This window comes from Hermetia illucens, chromosome 2 (assembly GCF_905115235.1).
Source record: "Hermetia illucens chromosome 2, iHerIll2.2.curated.20191125, whole genome shotgun sequence".
Lineage (NCBI taxonomy): Eukaryota > Metazoa > Arthropoda > Insecta > Diptera > Stratiomyidae > Hermetia > Hermetia illucens.
The window spans coordinates 81,090,222-81,112,714 of NC_051850.1; the positions used below are offsets into that span (position 1 = coordinate 81,090,222).

Sequence of the window (22,493 nt, forward strand, 5' to 3'; positions counted from 1 at the left end):
ACCATCATATTGGAGCCACAAAAACAAAGTTGTGTGAGTAATTAAAATCTTTAAAAAATTGTCAAAAGATACCAAACGACCTCTTTAAGATAGTTTCCGTCCTGAAACCCAAGGAGCCTCCGACAGGTCAACTTAATATTATTCATTTACTTGTCTGGCGTACCCATTAAATGGAGACCAACGTGCTTACCAGCGTGAAGAATCCTGTGAGTCTTCTATTCCTGCCGCGAGAAAGCATGGTACGAGTATCAATGAAACTTTGAATAAGTCAGTCTACACTATGCTACCCGCAGGTTGCTGTCCGCTGAAGTGGGTATTGATCGCAATTTGGCAACAAAAGCAACGAAAGGCCTCAGGCACGGACTTTCATTAAATCCAGATAAAACTACGCTGGTATTATTTCCAAAACGGGAACAAATAAATGGTCTTTGCCTTCCAAAGATGCGGGGTAAAATTCTTCAATTCTTCGAAGAAGAGGAAGTTATTGTAGATAAGAAGCTTCTTCTCTAAGCCTCCAACAGATATATACTTTGACTTTATATATAAACTACTTAATCGTGTGCAAGTGCATTACACTAGCCATAAACGTGTAACCAAGTTATCAAGCAAGTTGTTGGTTGGTGCAAGATTGGACGTGTGTGGGCAAGTTGCGGTTGTCGCAATCTTTGAGCGAATAGTGCTTCGAAATTCCTCTACAGGAAGCTTGGTTGAAATACATGCACACATACATTTTTATTTTTTTGTTTCTGTTTTCATGCATGAGCTTTTTGGAAAATTTTTGATTGATCTAAGCCACTTACTCAAGAGCAGTGAAACGAATAAAAGTTTTAAATACAACATTGCAGTGTTATAAATATGGACTTGATTACTAAACTATTATATTTTACAAGTACATTTTAGAAAAAACATAAGTTTCATTATTGAACCAACTAAAAAAAGTATTCTTTTTTAACCCCGTGCAGTAAAAATAATTCCTCCTGCTTAGAAACCCCAAACTCCCAGAAACGTGCGATGTGAGTCGCAACTCGCTTGTAACTTAAATGTAAAATGAACATTCCACGTCGGCGAAGTTCGTTCCAAGCCGGCAAGGTTCGTCCACAACCTGCATTTCACACCACTCCTTCATTTTGCACACACTCTTTGATTGGTACCAAAAATCGACACTTCATCGAATCGGCGGCAAGTGCTGGCTGGTCAAATACACTATCCACACGTTTGCCTTAAGATGGTTTTTTGAGGTTTGGCAAGTGTGGGGATGCGCATCATCGCCTACAAACGCTAACAACCACGCCAAACATTTATCCACAATTTTCGTTTGCGACTTTTTCTTAAGGCTTGCAAACATGTGGACCCGGCATAAGGTTAAGACGAAATGAGTTCTCACAACATATAGGCTGTGTAGGCGATTGCCTTGACATGGGGGCTAAGCTCTCCTGGTAATGTGGGTATATGTCGCAATAATTAAGCTGATGATCGTCCATCTGCCCCATCTACCAGCTGGGCCTATTGAGAAGAAAAAGGAATCTGAGAAAGTACCCCTAGAAAAGATCGCTTAATAAAGGGAGCGAGCCAAACTTCAGGATACGTTAGAAAGAAGATTGCAAGGGATAGCTTATGTGCTCAGAAACTAGCCAAAAAGCGACTTTCGACGGAAAAAGTGCGAGTCGAAATTTGGAATGGGCGGAAAAGTATGCATATTAGACGCAACTCGCCTCCAGCAGGATAACGACGAATCTGGATTTAATTTGTAGATCGGCGAACTCTTTTTGAAGATTTGTATTGATAGAACCGTTAGGCAACGAGGTAGCCGAATGATTTGAGAATGTTTTATTTATTTATTTATTTATTTAATGAGGACAATACACAGAAAGCAAATTTCTTATTACATATTGTCCTCAGAGGGAGGAGCAAGTAAATGGCATATTTTGCGCTTAAAGCTAGGCAGGGACATAGAGTCAAATGAACCAAGCTGTAGGGCATTGTAGGACCGGCAAAACCTCGGGATCGGAGAGTGAAAGTAAATCTCGAGCTCGGCGAAGGGCACATCAAAAATGTCCGCATTACGTGTGTCATGAGACGAGGCGATACGGGGAGCAATATCCGAGTTGGCGGAGCAGTCCATCAGACCATTGCAGAGTTTGAAAAGAGTACACATATCAAGGAAAATACGGCGTTGCTGTAGGGAAGGGAGATTGAGGGTGCGGAGTCGTGACGGATAATCAACCCGTGGAAGGTTCTTTTTGTAAAAGAGGGTCCGGGTGAATTTGCGTTGTACAGCTTCAAGAGCGCGGCCGTCACGGATGCGGTAGGGGGACCAGACTATACAGCAGTATTCAAGGATGTTTTTGACAAGGGAATTGAAGAGTGTTAAGGAGGGCTGGATTGAGGTAAAGTCGGACGAGGAACGTAGGATAAAACCAGACATTTTGGAAGCTCTATTGATGATGTCAACGAAGTGGGAATTGAAACGAAGTTTATCGTCGAATATTACACCCAGGTCTTTGAAGGAGGTCAGTAGTGAAAGGGGTTGACCACTGAGAGAATAGGAAAAGGATGATGGGGAGGGTTTCAGGGAATAGCGCATCCAGTGGCATTTGTTGACATTCAGTGTTAGCTTGTTGACCGAAACACCAACGGGCTAAATTATCAAGGTTGGATTGTAAGAGAGCACAGTCCAATGGAGACGAAACAGAGGCAAACAATTTAAGGTCGTCTGCGTAAAGCAAATACGGACAGGTGAGGATGGAGGCGAGGTCATTGATAAAAAACAGGAAGAGTAGCGGGCCAAGTATAGAGCCTTGGGAAACACCAGAGGAAGGAGAGAAGGAACGAGATGAGTGACCATGAAAAGAAACTTTGCAGGAACGGTATGAGAGATAGGAGGAAAGCCAGGAGATGACTGAGGGAGGGAACTCTAGCGAAGAAAGTTTAGAGAGGAGAATGTTATGGTCAACGGTGTCAAAAGCTTTGGAGAAATCAGTGTAAACAGCATGTACCTCCTGTCGTGAATTCAAGCGTTTAGCAACAAAGTTGGTAAAGACCAGAAGATTTGAAGCCGTAGATCTATGTTTCACGAAACCATGCTGCTCTTTGACAATGAGGTGACCGAAGTGCGCGGTCAACCAGTCGTTGACGTATCTTTCTAGGATTTTGGAGCAAGAGGAGAGAAGGGAAATGGCTCTTGAGGATAGGAATGATAAGGGCCTCTTTCCAGAGACGGGGAAAGTAGCATTCGTCTAGACTTTTGTTGTAGATTATACACAGGGGGAGGGAAATGTGTTTTCTACAGTTAAGGAGGAAGAGATTAGGAAGCCCATCGGGGCCAGGTCCGACATTGGGGTCAAGGTTACCAATGAGGAACTCAACCAAGGAAGGCGTAAGAAGAGGAATGGCTAGTGATTCAGAGGAGTCTGTGGTTATGAAAGGTGTAGAGGGGGAAGGGCTCGAGGAAGAAAACACTGAAGAGAAGTAGGTGCAAAGAAGGTCGCAGGATTGTTGTGGGGAGTTGGCAGTGGAATCAGCGAAGCTGATAGAAGAAGGGACAGAATGAGTTGGATTACGAGAGTTGCGAGCGTGAGACCAAAAGAGTTTTAAGTTACCGCGGGCAAGGGCGGCTTCGACGCTCAATAGGTACCTTTTACGCGCCTTTCTGACCATTGACTTCACAGTAGATCGTATAGCTTTAAAGGTCGACGTCATTTTTAGAAGCCCGAAACTTCTTCCTCAGTGTATGTTTCAAGCGAATGTTAATATGAAGTTCCGTTGTGAACCAAGTTGGGAAAGAACGTAGGCAGGGAGGGGAAGAAGGGACATAACAGGAGAGGAGATCAGAGAGGATATTGTAGAAGGTGTTAAGAGCTTGATCACACGATGAATTACTTAATAAATGAACCCAGTTGAAAGACGCTAAAGCTGAGTTCAGACCGTCAAAATTGGCTTTGCGGAAGTTGAACTTAGTGGGTTTACGCTTGGTTTTGGGTTTTGAACGAGGGAGCTCCGCTTCAAATTCAACCGCGGGATGGTGAGCGTCGGTTTCTACATACGGGGATGTGCCAGGAAATAAAGAGAGGTGGCGCTCGGGGAGGTTGGAAAGGAAGAGATCGAGAGTGCGGCCCAAGGAGTTTTTGGTGGTGTTGAAATTCAGGGCAGAGCAAGTATACATAAAGGAAGAAAGTGGGAGGGAAGAATGGGAGAGGTTGTTGGAAGGAATTGGAAGACTAGGATGATTAGGCCAGTTGAGCATGGGGAGGTTGAAATCTCCACAAAGGAAGAAAGGGAGGGAAGGGAATCTGACGGTAAGGAGTTCAGACAAACTGTCAAACAATTCTTCATACAGGTGAGAAGGGCTAGCACAGGGGACATAAACACAAGAAACAATGAACGGGGGGAAGTTGGGCGGGGAGATACGAAGAGCAACACAATTAAAAGGAAAGCCAGAGAAGGAGAAGAAGAGTTCAGCGGGGAGTGAATCTTTTATAGCAATTAGGACTCCACCGCCAGTGGACTTACGAGAAGCATCCCGGTCCCTGTCACAACGGAAAGTGGAGTACCCTTCGGGGAGCTCGGAGTATAATATGGCATCGTCTAGCCAGGTTTCGGAGATACAGATGGCATGGTGTTGCTGAGCCAGCGCGGATAAATTGAAGGCCCCCAGCTTGGTTCTTAAACCCCTGACGTTCTGATAAAACATACGGACAGTGAACATGGATCCAGTTATATAGCTCGGCGAGGCAGGCGGGTTGCCCTGAAATTTACCCGCGAATTGGGGCGCTTATACGGCTTTATGAATACACCTTCAGGCCAGAAAGAAGGGTTGCCGAGGACATCAACTTCGTGTGGGTAAGTAACCTTGAAAGATGCAATGACCCGGTCGGTGTTGTCGTCTTTTGTGAGTTTAATGCAGGACAGAGGAGAAAGTAAACCAACTTTGCTCCTTATATACTCCAGAACATCGTCCGTAGACGTTGTGAACGCAAGCCTGGAGATGAAGAGCTGTTTAGGTGGGGACCCCACCTTTAACTTGGGGCCACTGGTATGGATGGTTGAAGTGCCAGGATATATGGCGGTAGCGGGAAGCGGAGCTTCGTTTGCGACTGGAACGATGTCAGAAAGCGGGGCGGCTGTGTTCCGATTCAAAACTTGCTGAGGAGGCTGCGGATATTGTCCCCTCGTAGGCGCGATGGAGCGAGACAGGATCGGAGGCTCGGTGGACCGTAATTCGTCGCATGGGGGCCGCTGGATTGGGGGTGTAGAGCCAGTGGAAGCAACCCTGATGTAGGAGGGCATTGCAGGCGAATTCAATACAGAATGAGAGGCCTGGTGCATAGACTCCTGAGACGATGTTGAGGCTACATTATTATGCACAGTAGAAAGCGCCTTTTCGGAAGCCACAGTCCCGTCTAACGGATTCCTGAGCCGTCGGGAACATGCAGATGACGACGTAGAAGAAGCCGCCGGTAGAGGGAATCCAATTGACTTCGGTACCAAAGCGGAAGTCTCAACGGCACGCTGAATGGCGGCCAAGGTCGAGGACTGTTTATTGAGCAACTGTATTGCATCAGACAGCGTGGAGCCATGGCAAGTGTTGCAGCGATAAGATATGTTCTTAACGATCTTTGCTCGAATCTCTAAGAATACTGCAGGAATACCTAGACATTTGATGTGGTAAGATTTTAAGCAGTATCCGTCGCAATCGAGGAACTTAGAGCGCGCGGATTCAGGCTCGTTACACTGTGCGCATCGGATGTTGTAAATTGGAGGTGACGCCATTATTCAATAAAATAAAATATAAAATAATTGCCTACAAATATGCAAATCGCAGGTGAACTATTATGCACAGACAAAAAGTTGCGTCGATTAAAATGAAAATGTAAACGGAATAGCACGCCGAAGGCGGCAGGAAAGAGTAATTTGCCAAAGAGTAATTTGGATGACGGAATTACACACTGCGAGATTGTTTGAAAAATAGAAATAAACAAGTCGGAATACCGGAAGCTCGCGCTTCGGGTATAAAGGTTTTGTGTTCATCTTATGTAAGAGACGCACATTTTTCTGTCCGTATATAGTTACAAATCCAACATAATCCTTCATATTTTTCCAAACTACGAGACATACGTACATATTACAGCCGTAGATGTTAAGATCACCCTAAACAAACAAACTGCCTATTTCCGAATACTGTACACATATATGCACGTATCTAAATTTATCGTACCCATATTTCCGATTTACGTCTTATATCTAACTGAATTAGGCACTACCCGCAAAGTTCATTAGCACGCATATATTATATACCTACATACACACATGTCTGGTTGACAAATAACTAAAAAACTAAAACAAAATAATTGGCTGCGACCCAATTCATAAGAATTCATTTCGTTGTGGTATTGACGAATTGATATGTGATGATGACGTCATGCGGGTTGTAGAGTGCACGAAATTCACAAAAAATTGTAAAGTTTCACCCCCTATAACTTTGTTAATAATAGTTGGATTTTCTTCAAACTTGACCAAACTGTGCACTATATTCTTCATTACACGCATGCCAATTTTGTACTTCTAGGATGAACATAAGGGGGGGTGCCGGGTAAATTTCTAAAATGTGGAAATATACTATTATTAACTTTATTTGTGCAGATATCGGAACCGGATATATTGTGGGGCCTAGATTTCGTAGAGATGCACCACTGTGATTTTTTTCGGATTTTTCGGTTGGATAGGTTCTGAGAACGAGACCTGTTACACTTTTTGTGGGTCATATTTTGAACCCTCACTCCCCTATGTTTCATCTAATATCAAATATTGAACCAGATTCGAAGGTAGTAGAAGTACTAATTGATACCTTTCATTTGATACCCTACATCGCTACATTCTGTGAAAAAAAAATTTGCACCCTTCATTCACATGTACGGGGAGCCCCCCTTAAACTTAACACAAGATGGCGCCACTTACTGCATGTAAAGGGATCACCAGATTACATACTCTCACCAATTTTCGTGACAATCAGTCTAGCCGTTTCCGAATAAATCGGGTGTGACAGACAGACAGACAGACGGACAGACGGACAGACAGACACCGTCTCGATTCTAATAAGGTTTTGTTTCACACAAAACCTTAAAAAGTTCAGGGCAGATTTCCACAACTTCGAACCGACGGCTCCGCGATTGAAAGGCAGACGCTCTCGCACTGAGTTATATATAAATTGTTAATTCCAATGCTTGCTGCACTTTAAAAAATGTCAATACGCAAGATGAAAAAAACCAAAATAGTAAGTCAGTAGTTAGTCAGACCGTTAAAGCCACTATTCCGACTGTAATTTTCAATTGAATTCACCAAAAGAAAACACCTTCACTTTGTTAATTACAAACCCGAAGTAGTTAATACCACGAGGAAAGTAACGAGTATGGAAAAATGTAAATGATAATATCAAATGCAATCAGTAAATAATTCGGAAAAAAATTAAATTAATTCGGAAGGAAGAAAAATCACAAGCACTCAGTTCACAGTCGAGAGAGTAAGAATCTGTCATGGTGTTGAACAATTAGCACTGATAGAAGGAGTGGTAAATGGAAGTGGTTACAAAAACATTCTGGCGAACCACCTGATTCCATCAATGGAAGGGCTCAATTCTCGATGAATTGACCCAATTTTCGAATATGATTCCGGGGCGTATATCATATCACCACTACAAACTGGTTATTGTCTTTTTCTGTTCATAATTTATTAGATAATCAAAACCAATAGTAATAAGATCTAACATTTTTTTCGCCTTTGAAGGATTACTCAAGAAAAGTCGGCAGTTCCACGCTCCACTGGCGTGAAAACAGTCCTGGTATGAACCGCTTCGAGAAGTTTTTGTACATTATAAAAGTGAAGGTAATGAAGTGGAAACCCAAATCTCTTGCTGAGCTAGACAAAGTGATAAAATTACACTACAACTTTTGCAGAATTTCATCAAAGGACAAAGGATGCTTTCGTTTGAAAAATTACAGAGAAACATCATAAAATATAATTTCCCCCGGTGTTGATATTTCGATGTCCGCCATTGTATGTCTATGGGTATTACCGGTGTTATGAGCACTACATGCGGCGCAGTTCTAATTGCATTACTCAATTTGCATTACCATGAAGTACTAGAATGAGATCAGCTCACAGACTAATTCGTTTAGGTCTATGGCGAAGCATCGGATGGGAGGGTCACAGGGCGTTGGAAGATTTATTGGGACAACTGAATTCAGTTTTTGTGATGTGTTCAGATTTTAAGATTCCCATAAAACTGTTTAGTAGCAGATATCAAGTTTTCTTTAAATATAGAGGAAACTGGAACGATCCAGAAAACTGACATCGTTTAATCCGGTGGCTCAAAAACCAAAGGGGTTTCTGTAGTGGAAGTGTACTTTTCGAAAGAGAAGTGGGCTTTTCCCTCAGACGTTATGCAACGGTTGCTCAGGCTGAGGCGTATATAAGCCAAAGTGCAGTAACCTGGGTGGTTGACGAGCGATCGAAATAGAGGCGCATAGTAATGTACAGCCTTAGTCAAGCTGTAAAATAATTCAGGAATGTAGAAACCTAACCTCTATTCTCTACTGAATACGGTGGAACTACTCTGGGTACCTGGTTACTGTGGTATAGAGGGAAATAAAATCTCTAGTGCCTTAGCAGAAAAGGATTAAATTCCCCCACGCCAGGACCGGAACCAGCAATTGTCAATAGCATTGGCTAATGCTAATGCTAATGCTAATGTTAAATGATACAGCCTAAATGCTGCTAAGTATACCAAATTTTTTCTTAGTAGAGCAAAACGAATATACTGTAAAATGTATTCTGTTGAAAAGGAGAAAGACTTATAGAAGCATTTTGAACATTCTGACTGCCCATAATTCACCAGCTAGACGTATGGGATTGTACATCATTGGAAACCACAGAACATTGCCACGCGAGTGCCGTGCCTATGGGTGTATCAAACATCATGAGTACAATGGTCAACTGAGGTCTAAGTGCTCCGAAGTGAAGCTCCTCCCCCGGAAATGCAGCATTTTGGAAAAGATAAGTTACACCTTTCTAGGATATGTTCAAGCCATTGAAGGCAATAGCGGAATATTAAACGTTGGGGGCGCTCTTTCACTGGAAGTCAAGAAAGAGTTGGAATGTGATATTTTCCGCCGCCTCGAATAAACAATGGAGCGAGTCAGAGCACTATTTGCAGGACGTGAATAGTGACGAAAAGCTACGAAGATAATTGAGGTACCGATTTACACGAAAAGGTTAATAATTCGGGGAACAGAAGTTGGACGCTTGATTTATGGAAGGTTTTGGGTTTTGTTATTTGAGGAACCCTGACACTTGCACATAGTTCAAAATGCAATATATCTCTAGAGTCTTACATGTGGAAAGTACCGTAGTGAACTTTCATATAGCACTGTATGCCAACTATCCTCGTTAATTATTACTTCAGCATCGTATTTCCATGACTTCAGATGCAGTAGGTTTGCACGAAAGACCTGAACGAATCTGAAGCAACTTTGTTACTAGTGGCAACGCCAAACTTTCTATGTGAATATTTCACCCTTTTTATAGCTCTCTTTTGGCAATAAAAAACGTAATCTTTTTAAGTATTATTACTGGAGTCTTGAATTATAAAATTTTTAATTACCGAATTTGATAATCGCTTCTATTTGCTTTCTCCGTCAGAAAAGGGTATTAACATTTTAGCTCTTAGAAAAAGCGAAAGTTTGAACGTTGTTAATAATAGTAGAGTTTCCACCAAACTTTCCAACATGCTGCTTGATATTAAAACCTATATGGCGAAATTTCACGAATGTAGGATGAACTTAAGGGGGCATAGCAGTAAATTTTCAAAATATAATAATGTACTATCATTAACTTTATTTGAGTAGATTTTGTAATGGAGAATATTTCATCGCCAAGAAACTATGAGCACGGACCACCACAACTTTTTTCAAATTTTTCAATTGGGCAGCTTCTGTGAACGGTCCTTGAAGTAATTGACCCCTTCCGGATTCCTACTCCCTTTTGCTGTCAATGACAAAACATACATGAAAAGGGAGAGTGTAACATTTTTTTTTACCGAATTTGGTCACATGGTCACCAAATGAAAGGGCCCGATTAATACTTTTCGAAAACCTTCTTAATTTTGATATTGGATGAACCATAGGCAAGTCATCATCATCATCACCGGTATCTGCTCTAGGCCTTCCTTAATAAGGCACTCCAGGCACTCCGCTTTTGCGCCGAGGTTCACCAATTCGATGTCCCTAAAAGCTGTCTGGCGTTATGACCTATGCCATCGCTCCATCTCAGGCAGAGTCTGTCTCGTCTTCTTTTTCTACCCTAGATATTCCCCTTATAGACTTTCCGGGCTCATCCTCATCCATAATTAAATGACCCGCCCACCGTAATCTATTGAGCTGGATTTTATCCACTACTTGACGGTCATGGTATCGCTCATTGATTTCGTAGTTATGTAGGCTAAGGAATCATCCATCCTCATGTAGGTGTCCGAAAATTCTCGAACGCCGCCAAGAGTTTGTAATTTTCCTTGCTAAAAACCCAAGTCTTTGAGGAATATATGAGAACTGGCAAGATCCCGTCTTGTACAGTAAGAGCTTTGACCTTATGGTGAGACGTTTCGAGCGGGACAGTTTTTTGTGTTTTTGAGCCTACTTTTTACCTAATGCCAGAAATAAGATCAAGATAAATTGCTAATTGACCCCTTTCATTTGATGTACCACATGACCATATTCTGTAAAACAAGTCGGAATACCGGAAGCTCGCGCTTCGGGTAAAAAGGTTTTGTGTTCATCTTATATAAGAAATTTCAACGCACATTTTTCTATCCCTATATAGCCACAAATCCAACATACTCCTTCATATTTTTTCAAACTACGAGACATACGTCCATATTACAGCCGTAGATATTACGTTCACCCTAAACAAACAAACTGCCTATTTTCGAATACTGCACACATATAGGCAAGTATATAAATTGATCGTACCCATATTTCCGATTTACTTCTTCTATCTACAGGGTGTGGCAGCATAACTTCCTTTTTTCAAAACTCAATAAAAACTATTGTATGCATCGGAAAATATTTATTTATTTTTTATAATGTAGGTACATGTCTAAAGTTTTTATTTACATTGTTTTGAAGATCAAATCTGTTAGGTGACGTCCCCCATTCTCCATATATTACGTAAACCGATTTCTGGCGTTTGTCATTGTCTCTAATTGAGATAAGGCGCTCTGGAAAGTGTTCCCTCAAAACAGCCATCGATGCTCTTGAAGTGTGTGCTGTTGCACCGTCTTGATGGAACCAAGTGTCCCCCAAATCCAAATTTTCTAGCCCTGGGAAAAAAAGATTCTGTAACATGTTTACATACCGGTCCGAATTCACTGTCACTGTAACCTCATTTTCCTCAAAAAACCAGGGACCAATAATTCCAGCTGAGGAAATTGCACACCACACTGTGACTTTGGGTAAATGCAAAGGCTTTTGATGCAATTCTCGAGGGTTGGTGTCAGCCCAGTAGCGCATGTTTTGTTTGTTAACCGACCCACACAAATGAAAATGGGCTTCATCGCTAAAAAAAACAATGGCACCCTCGGGAACGACATCAAGGAGAAGCTCACACGCGTTCAATCGAGAATTGAAGTCACGTTCTGAAAGTTTCTGCACTATCGCCATCTTATAGGGATGAAAATGAAGATCATCACGAAGAATTCTTCTCTCAGAACGATCGGATAGCCCAAGGGCAGATGCGTGTTTGCGCGCAGAACGCCGTGGCGATCGCAACATTGACGCTCTCACTGCTTCAATGTTCTCAGGTGATCTAATGGGCCGAGGGACTCCAGTTCTTCCTTTTGTCGCACTTGCAGTTTGTCTGAGTGTAGTGACCCATGTAACAATTGATTTGCGGTCTGGGACGGGAGCCAACGGGGCTAAATTTAAGCGATTCCGAAATGCACGCTGTGTTGCAATAACCGAACATCCGCTTGAAAAGTAAACCTCAACGGCAAAGGCACGCTTCTCACTACAAAACTTTACAGTATCCCCTCTTGAACGAGACCACTAGCACTCCGCTATGACATCAACTAACTGAGTGGCGCGCATTTTAAAAAAGGAAGTAATGCTGCCGCACCCTGTATTATATCTGAATTAGGCACTACCCGCAAAGTCCGTTAGCACGCATGTACTATATACCTACATACCCACATGTCTCGTTGGAATAATTGATATTCATATGCAAATGACTAAAAAACTAAAACAAAATAATCCTTTTCCACTCAATTCATAGGAACTTACTGCGTTGTGGTATTGACGAATTGATATGTGATGATGACGTCATGCAGGTTGTAGAGTGCACAAATTCACAAAAACTGGTAAAGTTTTACCCCCTATAACTTTGTCAATAATAATTGGATTTTCTTCAAACTTGACCGAATTGTGCGCCTTGTTCTTCATTACACCTGCGCTAATTTTTGTACTGCTGCGATGAACATAAGGGGGGTGCCGGGTAAATTTCTAAAATGTGGAAATATACTATTATTAATTTTATTTCTGCAGATATCGGAACCGGATATATTTTGAGACCTAGCTTTCATAGAGATGCACTACTGTGATTTTTTTCGGATTTTTCGGTTGGATAGGTTCTGAGAACGGGACCTGTTACACTTTTTGATGGTCATATTTTGAGCCCTGCTGCATGTAAAGGGAACGGCTGATCACGTACTCTTACCAATTTTCATGGCAATCGGGCCAGCCGTTGCGGAATAAATCGGGTGTGACAGATAGACAGACGGACAGACAGACCTGTGCGGAGTTGCTAAGTCTCCCATCAGGCGCGTCCCTTCGTGCGGATAAGGGAATGCTCGGCGGATGCGTAGGAATACGCACATATACGCATTTGGAGGTGTGCGATAATGGGCATGCTTATGCGCAGGCCGGGTAGGTGGGAAGTAAACGCCCGCCCGTGGATAAAAATTGGCTATGGGAAGGATACCCAGAAATAAAACCAAACATGGAGGAACAGAAGGAGAATAAAGTTACGGTGTAGGGCTTCGGTAACCCAGTACCGGCGGCTTTTGGGACTGGGCAAGCAGGCTGCCGGCCGTCGACATCCCTCGACTGCAGTGCCTCGGTGGTGGATTACTTGGCCAGCGTTGCATCAAATACTACAAGTAGCCTGGAGAAAGAGGCATTTAAAAGGAGTACACCACTCCCGAGAACGCCTGTTCAAAACACAAGAAAAGATGGGGCACAAACTGGTCAGTTATTAGCCCATAGCGGGGTTACTACACCTGGTCGAAACATGCCGCAGGAATTAGTGTTTGATCCATTTAAAAGAAGCTCGACGATCGTGCGATCTCCTTCGAAATCAACCTTGATGAAGGAAGGAAATCAGGGAAGCTTCCGGAAGGCTAATAAGTACGTAAACGCCCAATGTGAAAACCAAGCGGAGGAGCTATGTCAGAGTTCGGATGAATCATCGTTTGCCCTACTCGGAGGCAAAATAGTAGAATTGTCTGAATTTATTAAAGACAAACCCAACGTGCACCACGCCATCAAAAACATGGTCCGTACCATTCGGGTACTATACAATGGTGCCAAGGAAGAAAGAAACGCCTCGAAGACATCAAGCGTCACCCAGGCAACACAAGTGACACCCCCTCAAAATCCAAAGGGCGGTATACTTCAAAAGAGGAGTAGAGAGGGCGCGAACGATTCTTTCGGATCCTCACAGGACGCGAAAAGGCAAAAAGGCATCTCACCGGCAAAAGGCAAGGGAAACAAAGTTACCAACATCGTGGAAACTGCGGCGCCGGCTCCAGTTGACCCAAGGGAGGCAAAGCCTCAAAAAGGGACCAAGGAGGCATGGACCAAGGTTGGCGGTAGGAAAAATATGACGCACAAAAGAAGATTACCGCCCGAATTAATCATCTTCTCCAAAAAAGGGGATATGACTTACGGTGATATCCTTAAGAAGAAATCCAATCCTGAGCTGATGGACCTTGGCGAAAACGTCAGCCGAATCAGACGCTCCCAAAAAGGAGACTTGATGCTGGAGCTGAAGAAGTCTCCGGGCAAAACGGTGGAAAATTTCCCCGGCAAGGTGGAGAAGTCCTTAGGAGAAGAAGCTCAAGTACGAGCCAGAAACCAGGAGATTGTCATAGAATGTAATGACATTGACGAAATCACGACCAAGGAGGATATCCGTGATGCCTTAGAAAAGCAGTTCGGACCACTTGGCTTGCAAGATTCCGCAATCAGGGGACTGAGGAAGGCATACGGAGGCAGGAAAATGGCAACCATAAGCTTACCAGCTGAAGCAGCGTTCAAACTGCTGGCGGCTGGGAAAGTAAAAATAGGTTGGGTCGTTTGCCGACTCAGGGAGCAGGTGTCCCTTAAGCGCTGCTTTAGATGCCTGGAATTCGGCCACATAGCGGCGAAATGCACCGGTGACTGTGACAGGTCAAAATGTTGCAGAAAATGTGGGGGAGAAGGCCATATGTTCAGGAAGTGCAAGGCTGAGCTTGAATGCATGCTCTGCAAGGAAAAAAAGGGCGTCGACTGTCGGCACGTTGCAGGCAGCAGCAGATGCCCAGTGTTTAGGCGAGCCTTGAATGCAGTAAAAAACTGAGGTTGATACAAATCAACCTCAACCACTGCGAGGTAGCACAAGACCTTCTCTCGCAGACCATCTATGAGAAGGGAATCGAAGCTGCCATAATCAGCGAGCCTTATCACAACAATAAGAGCGGTGCCTGGACTGCAGATGAAACTGGCAAGGCGGCAATATGGGCATGTGGAAATCAGGCCATTCAAGAAGTGATGGAGTTTCGAGAAGTTGGATTCGTCAGAGCAAAAATAGCTGGTATCTATATATATAGTTGCTATGCTCCACAAAACGCGACGATAACAGAATTCGAAGGAATGCTAGGTATGCTAGTCTCGGATGCAAGAAGTCGAAACCCCAAGATCATAGCTGGTGATTTCAACGCGTGGGCCGTGGATTGGGGCAGTCGCACTACGAACACCAAGGGCCATATCCTGCTCGAGGCTTTCGCGGAGCTAGATTTGGTGCTTGCCAACACGGGAAACGTTTCCACTTTTCGTGGGACAGGGTCGGGCCCAATAGTCGATCTGACATATCTCTGACTTCTCGCAAAAAGGCGCTCAAACTATTGGTGGAATGAAGAGATCGCGGTGTTACGGGATGCATGTTTTCGTGCTAGAATGCTGCCAACGATCTAGAGCAAGACCAGACTTTGACGAGAAACGGCTAGCATATGTGAACCTTCGAGGTAGGCTTAAGCAGGCTATACGCACCAGCAAGCGAGAATGCTTCAAGGAACTTTGCACAGAGGCAGACCAAAGCCCCTGGGGAACAGCGTACAGGATAGTTGTGAAGAAGATGAGAGGGCGAACACCACAATTGACCTGCCCGCATCTTCTGCTCGATATCGTGACGGCGCTCTTTCCCCCGGATAAAGCGGAACGCAAACAACCCAAGCGAGCACTGGACGTCTACACCATACCTGCGGTAACTGAGGAGGAACTTACGCAAATTTGCCGGAGAATTGGTGATAACAAAGCACCCGGTCTGGATACTGTTCCCAATAGAGCCCGTTGTTAAGACCAGACCCGACTGGTTTATCAGCGTGTTTGAAACATGCATGATAGAAGGAGTTTTCCCCGACCGGTGGAAGAGGCAAAAACTAGTTTTGCTCCCGAAGCCGAATAAACACCCAGGACACCCATCATCATACCGACCGATTTGCCTTATCGACACGGCAGGAAAGATGCTCGAAAGGGTCATCTACAACAGACTGCTCCCTTTCATCGAATATAAGGATGGACTATCGGCGCGACAATTTGGATTTCGTCTAGCCCACTCAACGATCGACGTCGTAGACGTTGTTTTGAAGCTGGCAAGAGACGCGATGTCGTCTAAAAAATGCTGTGCCGTAGTGACATTGGACATCAAAAATGCGTTCAATTCCGCAAGCTGGGAGTGGATAAAAAATTCACTGGCTAAAACGGGTGTCCCTAGTTAATTGACTAAGCTCCTCAACAGTTACCTTTCGGAGAGGACACTGTGGTACGACACGGATGAGGGGTCCAAGCAGTACACTGTCACCGCAGGAGTACGACAGGGCTCAGTGTTGGGTCTTCTCCTGTGGAACGTCATGTGCAATGGGGTCCTTGTCCTTCCAGTGCCAAAGGAGGCCACGATAATCGGTTTCGCAGATGATCTAGCTGCGGTTGTCGTCGCGAAAAAACCTGATGACGTTGAAATGTACGCTAACGAAACCATTAGCGCCATAAAAGCGTGGCTGGAGATGGTTCAGCGGCAAATACCAGGGTATCATTAGCGCGGATGATGCCTAACATTGGAGGTCCAAGGCCGGAGTGGTTCGCTCCACACTATTATACGCGGCACCAGTTTGGGAGGAAGCACTAGTGTGTGAGAGTAATCGTAGGATAGTGAATATGACTTACCGCTTAGTGGCCCTAAGGGTGTGCAGCGCCTTCAGAAGAATATCAGGCGACGCAGCGTGTGTTATTGCGGGAATGATCCCGATAGACATTCTGGCAAGTGAGACACGCTGCCTGTACGAGACAAGGAAAGTGAATCCTCTTGAAAAGGATGCAGAATGCCGAAAGGCGGCAAGGCGAGAGTCGCTGGAGAAGTGGCAGAAACGGTGGGATGACTCGCAGAGGGGTCGCTGGATCCACACTTTGATTCCCCGTATTGAAGAGTGGATCCAGCGACGACACGGTGAGATTAACTACCATCTGACGCAATTCCTGTCAGGACATGGCGGTTACAGGGAGTACCTGCACCAATTCAGGCTGGATGATTCTCCCTTGTGTCCTGAATGTGGTTGCACACCTGAGGACCCGGAGCATGTCATGTTCCATTGTCCACGATTTCTCTCAGAAAGGAGGAGTCTGGAAGACTCCCTGAAAACCACTCTAAGTCCGCAGAACATCGTCGGGGAAATGTTGAAATCGGAGGGAAACTTGTGTGCGGTGAACACCGCAATCAAACGAATACAAGAGGAACTTGTAAGAGCGGAGCGCGCAAGGAGGACGCGAAGAACGGAAGGCGTGGTCGCGTGAAGCGCAGTCCACCCCGCAAAGTAATGCTTTGCGGCAGTCCCGCGGGGAACGAAAAAGGAGAAAGTGGGGGTGGTTTTAGTGGGTGAGAATCCCACACGCTGCTGCAACCTGGCGCGGCAGTGTCTTTGTAAGATTTCCACCTCCATCCATAAAAAAAAAAGGACGGACAGACAGACAGACAGACGGACAGACAGACATCGAATCGATTCTAATAAGGTTTTGTTTAACACAAAACTTTAAAAAATGTGCAGCCCTCTTGCACATGTGTGGGGAGCCCCCTTCAAATTCAACACAAAATATAAAGGGACATATAGACTACATCTTCTCACCAAATTTGGTTACAATCTGTTCAGCCGTTTCCGAGTAAATCGGTTGTGACAGAAAAAGGGACAGACGTTTCACACAAAAACTTAAAAATTGCGGTCTGCTGTCGCATATTTGAACGCCTGGTGGATATAACCCAGTTAGCGGGTAGCCGCAGGTCGGGCCGCTGTTCATCATTCAACCGCCGCGTTATATAAAAAAAACCCACCTTTGAGGGGCTATTACTTTCTAAGGGTGGATGGACGTCGCGAATTTTTAGCGGGTTCCCCTTTCTCCGAGGATGTGGTTCAATATGCAAACTTTACCCAACATTTTATTAATACTCCTGTATTAATATTAATTACGACAGCCTTGTGCTCTAACCACTCAGCTATCCGGACCAGTATTAGAATCGCGAATCATTTCACCACTTCCATAAAATACTTGGGGATGGTGATAGACAGGAAGCTCAGCTATAAGCAACATGTGCAGTATGTTTGCGACAAATCATAAACTGTAAGTATGAAACTGGCAAAGCCGAACGTGGGAGGGCCACGGCATGCCTCTAGTTTGCTTATAGCCAGGGTGGTGACCTCGATCATGCTCTGTGCAACCCTAGTTTGGAGCGAGGCGTTGCGGATGTCAGTTAACACTAGCAAACTGAGTTCACTCTACAGGAAGATGGCCCTGAAGGTATGCCCTGCCTTCAGGACTGTCTCAGATGATACAGCATTCGTCATCTCCGGAATGATGATGATTGACATCTTGGCAGATGAGATGGCGAGCATATCAATCCGAAGAAAATCTCTCCTTCATCGCGAACGGAGAAGATTGAGATGGAGAGATCCATAAATAGATGGCAAGAACGGTGGGAACGCTCGGGAAAGGGTCGGTGGACTCACAGGCTCATTCGTGCCATCAAGGAGTGGTTGGAGAGGCGACACTGTGAGATTAATTATAATCTCACCCAGTTTCAACTGGGCCAAGGATATCACCAATACTTGCACAGATTTAAATTGGACACCTCTCCCTATTGTCCAAATTGCGATGGAGTCCTAGAGAACCCAGAGCATGTATTCTTCCACTGTCCGAGATTTGTGCAAGAAAGGAGGAATCTAGAGGAGACTCTAGGACAGGTGCTGGTACCAGAACCACATTCAGAGAATTGGGATGCGGTCAACTCCATGATCGCATCTATCCAAAATAAACTGCGAAAGGCAAAGGAGCGGAGAAAAGCGCATTCACGTGCGCCGCGTATAGAAACAAGTCGGAATACCGGAAGCTCGCGCTTCGGGTATAAAGGTTTTGTGTTCATCTTATGTAAGAATTTTCAACTAAGATTTTTCTATCCGTATAGAGCTACAAAACTACGAGACATACGTACATATTACAGCCGTAGATGTTACGTTCACCCTAAACAAACAAACTGTCTATTTTCGAATACTGTACACATATAGGCACGTATATAAATGGATCGTACCCATATTTCTGATTTACTTCTTATATCTATCTGAATTAGGCACTACCCGCGAAGTCCATTAGCACGCATATATTATATACCTACATACACACACGCCCCGTTGGAATAATTGATATTCACATACAAATGACTTAAAAACTAAAACAAAATAATCCTTTTCCACCCAATTCATTCGTGGTGGTATTGACGAATTGATATATGATGATGACGTCATGCAGGTTTTATAGTGCACGAAATTCGCAAAAAATTGTAAAGTTTTACACCCTATAACTTTGTTAATAATAGTTTGATTTTCTTCAAATTTCACCAAATTGTGCATTATGTTCTTCTTTATACGCATGCCAAATTTTGTACTTCTGCGATGAACATAAGGGGGGTGCCGGGTAAATTTCTAAAATGTGGAAATATACTATTATTCACTTTATTTGTGCAGATATCGGAACTGGATATATTTTGAGGCCTAGAATTGGTAGAGTTGCACTACTGTGATTTTTTTCAGATTTTTCAGTTGGATAGGTTCTGAGAACGAGACCTGTTACACTTTTTGTGGGTCATATTTTGAGCCCTCACTCCCCTATGTTTCACCCAACATCAAATATTGAACCTGTTTCGAAAAGTACTAATTGAGACCTTTCATTTGATACCCCACATGGCTACCTTCTGTGAAAAAAAATTTTGCACCCACCTTTCACATGTATGGGGAGCCCCCCCTTAAACTTAACACAAAATGGCGTCAGTTGCTGCATGTAAAGGGAACGGCAGATTACATACTCTTACCAATTTTCGTGACGATCGGTCCAGCCGTTTCCGAATAAATCGGCTGTGACAGACAGACAGACAGACAGACAGACAGACGGACGGACAGACAGACAGACAGACAGACAGACAGACGGACAGACAGACATCGAATCGATTCTAATAAGGTTTTGTTTCACACAAAACCTTAAAAAGGTGACTAAGTTAGAGTGAGCTGACTCCGACCCGTGATGGAATACCTTATGATGGTTCCGCGGGGCAGGGAGGGAGTCGGGGGTGGTTTTAGTGGGTAAAAATCCCACGCGCTAGTGTCGTTTGAAGATTTCTACCTGCTAAAAAAAAAAGATAGACAGACGGACTGAGAGACAGGCAGACAATAAACCGATTTTAATAACGTTTTGTTTTACGCAAAACCTTAAAAAACGAAACGATCTCCTAGAACACGCAATCATTGATTAAGAAATGAACTTAACCATTGGTAAAGTATAAAATCCGTCGAATTCACCGACGAAACATTTGTGTCAATAAAATTTCATTCAATGATTGAAAGCATGGGTCTCTTGTTTTCCAATCGCCCATTTTTGTTAATCACGATTAACTGTAGTAGTTTTCGACCGTTGTACCAATAATTTTAAGAAGTTCCTAAACGTAGTTCATTTTAATTAATGTAAACTCATTTTCATAATTAAACCCTCTATGAGGTTATTAGAACCATCGACAATTTACTTGATTTGCGTCTTTTCGGTTTTCTCACAAATAACGAAACTCCACATTTGAACTCTTAATCGCCTCGAGGTGATTTTTCTATTCGTCAATTTTCGCAATTAATTTTCCTTCTTTCGAAACTTTTTGAAATATTTTTATCGGAACCCTGCGAACTTGGGATTTTCAACTTTTGTTTGCTCGAATCAAAGGACGGACGGGATTCACGATTTTACAATATTTCACTCAGTAGAACTTTTGGAAACGTTTCAAAAAGAACACTTCATCTTGCCGTAATGCTTAGCATTCTCTATAGGGCCGTGAACCTTAAGGAGGCTTAGCTTTCTAAATTTCTCCTTTCGTTTATGTTTTCAAAGCCAATAACAGCAGGTTTCATTTTTTTACTGACTAAGAAACCCACTCCGAGCACATGGTTTACTGGATGGCGGCTATAATATATGGTGTAGCGACTCTTCTCCAGGTAGCCAATCCCTGTTCAACGCATCTCCTGTAACACTGTTACATCAGCCCTATATTGGGACAGGGTATCGGCTAGCTGCTCACCAGCATTCGGTCTGTACAGAGAGTGCACGTTCCAGGAGAAAATGTGCGAATCGTTATTCCTTTGTCATTGCCGGGTTCGTCGTTGTGTGATCCGTCCAGTCCGAAGCTCCTGTTATGGCTTCGTAACAAGTTGTTTTCCATGTAGGGTTGTCAGCCCTACCCAACCCCCAACCTGGAGGACCAGTTGATAGAATTTTTGCCGGTTTTAGGCGCGGGAGACTCGCCTTCATCCTTCTCCGTCTGCAGCTTTTCGTTAAGAAAGAGCTGGTAGTAGAGCTGTTTGGTATTGGTTCAGCAGGCGCGTTTTATGCTCCATCGTGGGTACCAATACACGTGTCGCCCTGGGACCTATACTACGTTTTGACCACATAGGGAAATGATGGTTCAACTTTGAGCCTCAAAATGTGAAGCATGTCTTGTTCTCAGAACCTATCCGATAAAGAGATCTGAAAAAAATCACAGTGACGTGCATCACACAATTCTAGGCCTCAAAATACACCCTGTTCCAATATCTGCACGAGTTAAGTTACTAATAGTAATTAAAAAAACTTCTGCATTTCACGTAAATTTATTGCACTCTAAGATGTGTATGACGTCATCATCATATAAAGTGAAATTATCTGAACGGAGGGGTCATTTTTGTTTTTCCTTTTTAGCCGTTTTTAAGGTTTTGTGTAAACACAAAACCTTATTAAAATCGGTTTACTGTCTGTCTGTCTGTCTGTCTGTCTGTCTGTCCGTCACACGCATTTTTCTCGGAGACGGTTATAGCGATTAACACCGAATTTGGTAGAAAGGTGGGAACTGTGAACGCTCACGCATACAGTGAATTACATACTTTTACGTCTAATTTAAGGGGGGGTCCCCATACATGCAAAAGGGGGGTGTAACATTTTTTTCATCAAATATAGTCATGTGGGGTATCAAATTAAAGGTCTCGATTAGTACTTTTCAAAGCCGATCTTAGTTTTGACATTCGTTGGAAGAGTGCGGAGCGCGGGGGGTTGAAAGTGATCACTTTTTTAAGAGGGCCATTCTCAGAAACTACCAAACCGAAAAATCTGAAAAAAATCAGGAGGCTATCACTATATGGTGCCTGGGCTCCGAAATACCTTCCATGCCGATATCTGTTTAAATAAAGTTAATAATAGTATATTACTACAATTTTTTGTAATTGGTTAGAAACCCCCCTTAAGTTCATCCTAGTATCATGAAATTCTACGGTCGTATAGGCTATAATATAGAGCATGATGTTACCAAGTTTGGTGGAAATCGCACTATTACTAACAAAGTTATAATACCTCAAATTTGCTGCGTCTTCGAAAATTGAAGACTATGAATGTCAATAACACCCGAAAGTGGATACTCTCACATAATATATGAATATATTACGTGCTACGTACTAAGAAATACACAAAACCTTTCGTACCTGAAGCGTCCAGCTTCCGGTTTCCCGACTTGTTTAATTATCTGAATGTCAGTATCAATTACTCGTGGCAGGCATGTGTATGTATACGTTTGCGCTAATGAATTTACAGGTA

The 22,493-nt window shown here is 43.5% G+C and overlaps 1 long non-coding RNA gene across 1 annotated transcript in view; it reads right to left on the reverse strand.

Annotated features, from left to right (window-relative positions):
- The window catches only part of LOC119650314, a 34,116-nt gene extending 13,430 nt beyond the window's left edge, over positions 1-20,686 (reverse strand). Inside the window, exon 1 of the long non-coding RNA XR_005249258.1 lies at positions 20,441-20,686. This is a non-coding gene — a long non-coding RNA (uncharacterized LOC119650314). The remainder of the gene's footprint in view (positions 1-20,440) is intronic.
- Positions 20,687-22,493: the final 1,807 nt, after the last annotated feature.